A 7908-nucleotide genomic window follows, 5' to 3' on the forward strand; every position below is an offset into this window, starting at 1 on the left:
AGCCGCATTGTGTAATTAAAATGGGCATTAGATCGGATGTCTCAATGGAGAATGCGTGGCCGAACAAAGCAGAAGTCCAGGACGACGTTTGGAGAGACGAGGAAGAGGACCTTTTGATAGACAGTGCAGTCATCCATAAAGTAGAAAGCACTACTAAACCATTCAACCCAGTGTAGTGTTTCCTACTTTATGGATGAGTGCACTGTGAGCTTCTGAGAGAAGACCAGCAACAACATTTCAAAGAACCAAGAATGTGGAATGGTCGAAGCCCTTCCTCGTATGTATCCTTGAAGCTTTGTTCCACTTGTGTGTGTGTGTATATACTCTGTAATGTTTTATTTATTAAACATGGCTCTTGGATTCTAACCTCTGCCTCAATTAGCAAAGAGTGTTTTGCAATTGTGCTGGTGTCTTGTGTGGCTTTTCTTCATGAGGGGGTCGCGTATTATCTTTGCCTGACAGCCGCTCTCAGGGGAAACGCCATGTGCTCAGCTAGTTATTGGATGTTATCGTGGGTTCGAGCGGCTGGCTCATCTTTGGTAAAGAGCGGTGAACTGGGACGTGGACGTGTAGGAGGGCTGGTGCTTTCAGGCGGGAATGCATGTGCGGTGACCGGCTTTGATCTGGGAAGCGGGGGATTCGGTTCTTGGTAGCCTCCACGTTGGCCAGACGGGGAGAAGTCATACACTTCATGACCGGGTGCTTTAGTTGCAGCTGCTCATAGATTACGCCCTCCCTCGATGAGGGCGAAGCCTGGGTTGGCTAGATCGAGGGGGCGCAGAACTGCGCTGGTGGGGCCCACTCCCCAGAGAGTCCCGTTGTACGGTTCAGCTCGGCAGCAACTGCTGGACAGGCTGAATCTGTTTCAGGTCGCCCCGAGTGCCTAGGCGTGGGAAGGGAACAGTGGAATTGGTCTCGACCCGAAATGTCACCCATTCCTTCTCTCCAGAGATGCTGCCTGTTCCGCTGAGTTACTCGAGCTTTTTGTGCCAATTTTCAGTCGAATTTCTCTGCCTCAACATAGAATATAGGTGCAGGAGTAGGCTATCGAGCCAGCACCGCCATTCAATATGATCACAGCTGATCACCCAAAATCAGTACCCTGTTCTGTCTTTTCCCCCCCCATATCCCTTGATTCCCTTAGCCCTGAGAGCTAAATCAAACTCTTAAGCACACACACACACACACACACACACACACACACACACACACACACACACACGTGTATGTGAGGGCAAAGGTTCTTAGGTCTAAGGAGTCCTCAGCTATGACCAGACTGGGCCATTACCAGCCCAAAGATAGGACACAAAATGCTGGAGTAACTCAGTGGGCCAAGCAGCATCTCTGGAGAGAAGGAATGGGTGAAGTTTCGAGTCTAGACATTTTTCCTCTCCAGATATGCCACTGTCCCACTGAGTTACTCCAGCATTTTGTGTCTTCGGTATAAACAGCCATCTGTGACTCCTTCCTTCACTTTACTAACCTACACATGATGAGTGCAATAAAACTGCCCCCTAGGCGAGGAGAAGGTGTGATTTATTCTGTACCTCATCCAGTAACCGCCGGGGAAGGCGACACAAAGTGGCTTCTCCCGCTATCAATGGGAGTGGTATAGTCCAGGGACTAATATTTCACACAGGGAAGTGATTTTGTTAACGCTGCAGTGCTTAAAAATAGTAACCCTCTGGACCACTTGTGCCCTAAATATCTCACCTTTACAACCAAAGGGTTGATTTTTTTTAACTTCAAATAATAGCCCCTACCCACTCTTCCTGTCCCGTACCCCATGCCTGTGCAGTCCCATTTCTCCCACTGTTCCCCTACTCACTCCCCCACCCCCCCGTCAATATGGTCCCTTCGTAAGATCATAAATGATAGGAGAAGAATTAGGCCATTTGGCCCATCGGGTCTACTCCGCCATTCAATCACGGCTAATCTGACTCCCTCCTAATCCAATTCTCGTGCCTTCTCCCCATAACCTCAGCCACCTGTACTAATCAAATGATAAACTTCCCCTTTTTATGGTACACTAGTCTTCCAACCCTAATCACCCTTCATCCTTCTTTCATCTCCATCCCCATCTCCTCTACTCCACCCATATCTCCCTTTGGTTTAAATTTCATTTTTACCCTTATCTAACACCATTTTGCCTTTTCATCTCTAACCATTGTTGCTTACTCCACCCATCTGCCAACCCCCCCCCCCCTCCCCTTTATCCACCTATCACTTGGCAAGGTTTGTCCCACCTCCACCTCTTTTCCAACTTTCTCCCCTCTATTATCAGTGAAGAAAGGTCCCGACTGAAATGTTGCCTGTCCATTCCCTCCACAGATGCTGCCTGGCCCATTGAGTTCTTCCACCACTTTTTTTTTGCTCAAGATTCCAGCATCTGCAGTTTCTTGTTTCTCTAACATCTCTTGAACTTCTTTCTTCCATGGTAATATTACGGCTGACCTTGTTAACAAATTTGCTGAATGAATGGGAACAAAACACTAATTTACTTACTAATAATGAAGTTAATAATACTTTAAACTAGATTAGCACCAATACAGTCGTGAGACAACTGGTTGCCTTTCATGTTCTTTTGCATTTTGATTAGGGTGGTCACAGTGGCACAGCAGTAGAATTGCTGCCTTACAGCGAATACAGCGCCGGAGACCCGGGTTCGATCCCGACTGCGGGTGCTGTCTGTAAGCAGTTTGTATGTTCTCCCTGTGACCTGCGTGGGTTTTCTCAGGTCTACGGTTTCCTCCCACTCTCCAAAGACGTACAGGTTTGTAGGTTAATTGACTTGGTAAATGTAAAGATTGTCCCTAGTGGGTGTAGGATAGTATTTATGTGCAGGGATCACTGGTCGGTGCAGACCCGGGGGGCCAAAGGGCCTGTTTCCACACTATCTCTAAACTAAAATAAACTGAACTAAGACAAGGACATGAACAGGAAAGGTTCAGAGGGATATAGGCCAAATGCAGGCAAATGGAACTAGCTCGGGTCAGCAGGGACCAGTTGGGCCAAAGGGCCTGTGTCTGTGCTTTACAACTGACTTATGATCACGTTATTGCAGCTCTTATCCAGCCACCAGTTTGCTTGGCTTTCAACATGCAAACTGTTGCCCTCTAGTGCTTTGACCATGTACAACAATCAAAGATTATTATTAAAAGTTAGATTATAATTTATTTGACATTGTACAAAAGCCAATACTGAAAATAAAAAAAATGGGATAAATGTACATTGAGATGCAAGTTCCTGGTCACTAATTCCTCACAAACTCATAAGTGTTTTCCCTAAATGTCATCTGTTGTGTCACACAAGAGCATGAAATTGTCATATGTCGAAAGCTTTTGTTCATGTGACATTCTGGACAAGCTGCCTGACCACATAATGTGATCATGGACAAAAATGCTGGAGAAACTCAGCGGGTGAGGCAGCATTTACGGAGGGAAGGAATAGGCGGCGTTTAATAGGCAACCCGAAATGTCGCCTATTCCTTCTCTCCATAAATGCTGCCTCACCCGCTGAGTTTCTGCAGCATTTTTGTCTATCTTCAATTTTTCCAGCATCTGCAGTTCTTTCTTAAACATGATATGATCATGTGATTTGTATGAAAGCTGATTGCATTGTATTTATAAGGATTGGATCTATTGTAATTCTGCTCACTTCAGGGGGGGGGGGGGGGGGGGGGGGGGGGGGTGTGCAAGGTTGGCAACAGAAACTGCGATGGATGATCCATTGAATGCAAGCCTCTGAAACATCACCCATCCTTTTTCTCCGTAGATGCTGCCGAGCTATTGTGTCTTTGTAGATGCTTTGTGTCTACCTTCATCCTATTCTGAGGCTGTGTCCCGTGTTCTAAACTCCCACCCAAGAGAAAATACCTCGCACTGTCCAATCTCAAAAATTCCCTGAGAATTTTACAGATTTGAATCAAATCACTTGTTATTCTCCTAAATAAGCAAAGGCCTTGTTGAAGTTTTGATCCGCTTTCCTAATTTAATTGCTCCCTTTACACTTATAGTATGCACATTACCTGTCTTGCCAAGAGACACACAAAGAATATGTTCATCATTCCAGTCTTTGTAAGGATGTTCAAGTAATTTTTATAGAAATGATAGGTTCAGTATATAGTTGGACTAGATATATCTCTGCCTCTTCCAGGAGGTTTAATGACACAAGGGAGTAGGCTAAGGAGAGTGAATGAGGATGGTGATGTCTAGAAGAATTGAATATGTTAGATGGATCCACTGGTTTACCCCAGTCTTTTGATTTTGTGTAACTTAACTCATCAGAGTCCACTGAGTCCTTGTCCACAGAACTCACATTTCCCACAACTCTGTTCTCACCCCGTCTCCCAGACTGAGCAAGGATAGGTTCCTCCAATCCTTACTTTTCCTCTAACCTACCTTGGGTCATCCTTGACAGGTTCTGCTACCTTTAATGAGATTCCACCACTGGACATATTTGTCGCCTCTCTTACCCTTCCAATAGGACTGTTCCCTCTCTCTGGCATCCCTCTTCTATCTCTACTAACCATTCTCTTTCTCATTACGCTTTTCCACAAAACTATGTGAAATGACACTTATCACTTTAATTCATTCTCCAACCGACTCCCACTCTGACCAATCTGTCTGTGGTTTGTTGCACTTTTTTAACAAGGCCCTGAATAAATTCATATGCAGCTTAATACAAAGCATGTGGCGCACTCTTGTGGACCTAGGTTGGTGGACAACACCTCATCTTCCATCTGGGCATGTTGCAGTCTTCCTGTCTCAATATTAAATTCCATAACTACAGGTAAATCTTTCTGTTTGTAACATAATTGTTATAAGTCACCTATCTGTAACATTGGCTTATTTTACTGTCTTTTCTAACACTGCCAAGCTTTCTGGCAATTTCCTTTTTATTCAGTTTGGCATTCATATTTGTTCATTATTAACACACGTACTGCATGTTCAATGTTTGCAAGGAGGTAGGTTGGGAGATTGGGACTATACTCTTGCTTATGGGAGAACCATTCATAAGTCTGATAACTGAGGGGAAAATGCTGTTCCAGAGTCTGGTGATATGTGAGTTCAAGGTTTCGAAGGCCCAACAGGAGAAGAGGGAATGATCATGGTGAAAAGGTCCTTGATCATACATATTACTTGTATGTGTATATCAGTTGTATGTATATATATGTCTGTATGCATCTCTAAAAATTGTCTGGGGTATTATTATTATTAATTAATAAATTATTAAATATGGAAGAAGGGTTTGGGGAGGAGGGGTGAGATTAAATAAGTTATTCTTCTCTCTCCTTTTCGAGCTTGTAAAGAAAAAGTGTTGGACATTTAAATTTTGCTTTATGCTTTTCATTGCTTTGCAAATATTGCCTGGAATGTCCAATTGTTTGACTATTTCGATTTTGTTGTTGTTATTTATTCCTATTTATGTCTTTACTTGTTCGGAACAAATAAACAAATAAATAAATAAATAAATCATGTTGGTTGCTTTCCCAAGGCAGCATGAGGTGTAGATTAAGTCAAAGGTGGGGAATCTGGTCAGTGTGATGAACTGGGCTACATTCAATACTCTGCAATTTCTTGCATTTCTTGTGCAAAGCTGCTTCCAAACAAAATTGCAATGCAAACTGATAGTATGCTTTCAATGGTGCATTGGTAGAAGTGGTGAGAGTCATTGGATACATGCTGAATTTCCCTATTATCTTGAGGATATCGAGGTGTTGGTGTGGTTTTTTAGCTTCAACATGGTTATTCAACGAAACAATATTTGTAATATTTACACCGAGGAACTTGAAGCACTCAACCATTTGACTTTGTGCCATTGATGCAGATTGAGGCATGAGCTCCACCATGCTTCCTGAAGCCAATAACCAGCTCCTTCATCTCGCTCACATTGAAGTAGACATTGTTGTCTTGACACCGTGTTAGTCATCTCTCTTTCTCCTTCCTGCACTCTGTCCCTTCATTGTTTGAGATCCAACTCACTCCAGTGGTGTCATCCACAAACATATAGATTGAATTCAAGCAGAATTTTGCTGCACAACTTATAGCAGCTTTTATGTTCCTCTGTAGTCGCTTTTGACCTTATGACAAAGACTGTCACTTTTTTAAACTGCCCTCAGCTCACTGCTTTTATATCCTTTGTTCATGTTCCCTGTATCTAAATGTTATCATCAGTGAGTCAACCTTCTGAACTCATCTGGCTCCTCCATAGCATCCCTGCTTCTATCAGAGATATTCCATTTGTTTTATCCATTCCTACCCCGCATTCCCAGACATAAAACTAACTTGTTTTTTCTCTTTCCCAGTCAAACAGAAGGTGCACAAGCTGGGACATTGATTCTTTCACTCTCTGCCTTTACTGAGTGTTTCTATTTTTAACTCGGAGTGCTAGGACAAAAATGGCAAAGGGTGCACTGGTGTTAATACAAATACACGTAAATATCCGAAGATGAGGACATGATTGTGAATTATTTCAGGATGGAAAAAAATAAAATTATATTTTACACAAGGACCAATCAGCCTGCTATTTTTTTTGTGTAGAAAGAACTGCAGATGCTGGTTAACACCAATAGATACATTGTTGGAGTAACTCAGCGGGTCAGGCAGCATCTCTGGTGAAAAGAAATAGGTGACGTAGCGGGTCGACTCGTAACATCACCTATTTTCTCCAGAAATGCTGCCTGGTCCACTGAGTTTCTCCAGCAATTTGTGTCTATCTTCTGTTGGTTTTTTCATTAATTGGTGCTGGTCCACAAGAGGGCACCACATGCTTTGTATTAATCTACACATTAATGTACTTAGACACAAGAGACTACAGATGGTAGAATCTTTAGTTAAAAACAAAGTGCTGGAACATAGCTGATTCATCTTCCACATCAGCGTGCTCATTGAGGCATTCACCATATCAATTAGACATAGGATGAATGCACATTGTATTGCTTGTCGGGAGAGGTTCCTTCTATCATTATATAAGACATCACTTTCCACTCTAGGGCATCCGGGATATCCTGTTTCTTCAACAAACAAGGTTCCCCCCCCCCCCCACCCCCTGCTGTATCTTCTCTGTTTCCCACAGTCCTGCTCTTGCTTCCCCTCCTCCCAGAGCAGAGCTCCCCTGGTCCTCATCTTTCATCCCACCAGCCTCAGCATCCAACACATAATTCTCCGACATTTCCACCACCTTCAGTGTGATCAAACCACCAGTCACATCTTCCCATCCCACCCCTTTCTAATTTCCGTAGAGACCACGCTCTCTGCAACTCCTTGTTTTCCTTTCCCACCCAATCTTCTCCCTCCCCAGGCATAATCCCCTGCAAGCACAAGAGATAGAAATAGAAATGTAGAAAATAGGCCATTCGGCCCTTGGAGCCAGCACTGCCATTCAATATGATCATGGATGATCATCCAAAATCAGTACCCCATTCCTTCTTACTTCCTGTATCCCTTGATTCAGCTATCCCTAAGAGCTATATCTAACACTGTCTTGAATGCATCCAGTGCGGCTTTAAGTGGCCGTGGGACTTGCTAGCGCCCGCCAGGGGCTTTGACTTTGACCGGGAGAGGAATGGAGAGCAGGGGAGAGACAAGACTTTGCCTTCCATCACAGTGAGGAGGAGATTCATTGTGATGGATGTTTGTGTAAATGGTGTTGGTGCGTGCCTTGGTTCTTTTGTATGACATCAGAAAACCAAATTTCTTTTGAACTTCATGTGAGGTTCAAATGACAAATAAACGGTATTATATTGTATTGTATTGTAAATTGGCCTCCACTGCCTGAGAATTCCACAGATTCACAACTCCCTGGGTGAAAAAGCTTTTCCTCATCTCAGTCCTAAATAGCCTAGCCCTTATTCTTAAACTGTAACCCCTGGTTCTGGACTCTCCGAACATCGGGAAGATTTTTCCT

At 43.6% G+C, this 7908-nt stretch overlaps 1 long non-coding RNA gene across 1 annotated transcript; it reads left to right on the plus strand.

Annotated features, from left to right (window-relative positions):
* The first annotated feature begins 3854 nt into the window (after positions 1–3854).
* LOC129710479 (uncharacterized) lies at positions 3855–6510 on the plus strand. The gene is made up of 2 exons (XR_008725682.1): positions 3855–4791; positions 6308–6510. It is a non-coding gene; the product is annotated as an uncharacterized LOC129710479 (long non-coding RNA).
* Positions 6511–7908: the final 1398 nt, after the last annotated feature.

This window comes from Leucoraja erinacea, chromosome 28, assembly GCF_028641065.1.
Source record: "Leucoraja erinacea ecotype New England chromosome 28, Leri_hhj_1, whole genome shotgun sequence".
Taxonomy (NCBI): domain Eukaryota; kingdom Metazoa; phylum Chordata; class Chondrichthyes; order Rajiformes; family Rajidae; genus Leucoraja; species Leucoraja erinaceus.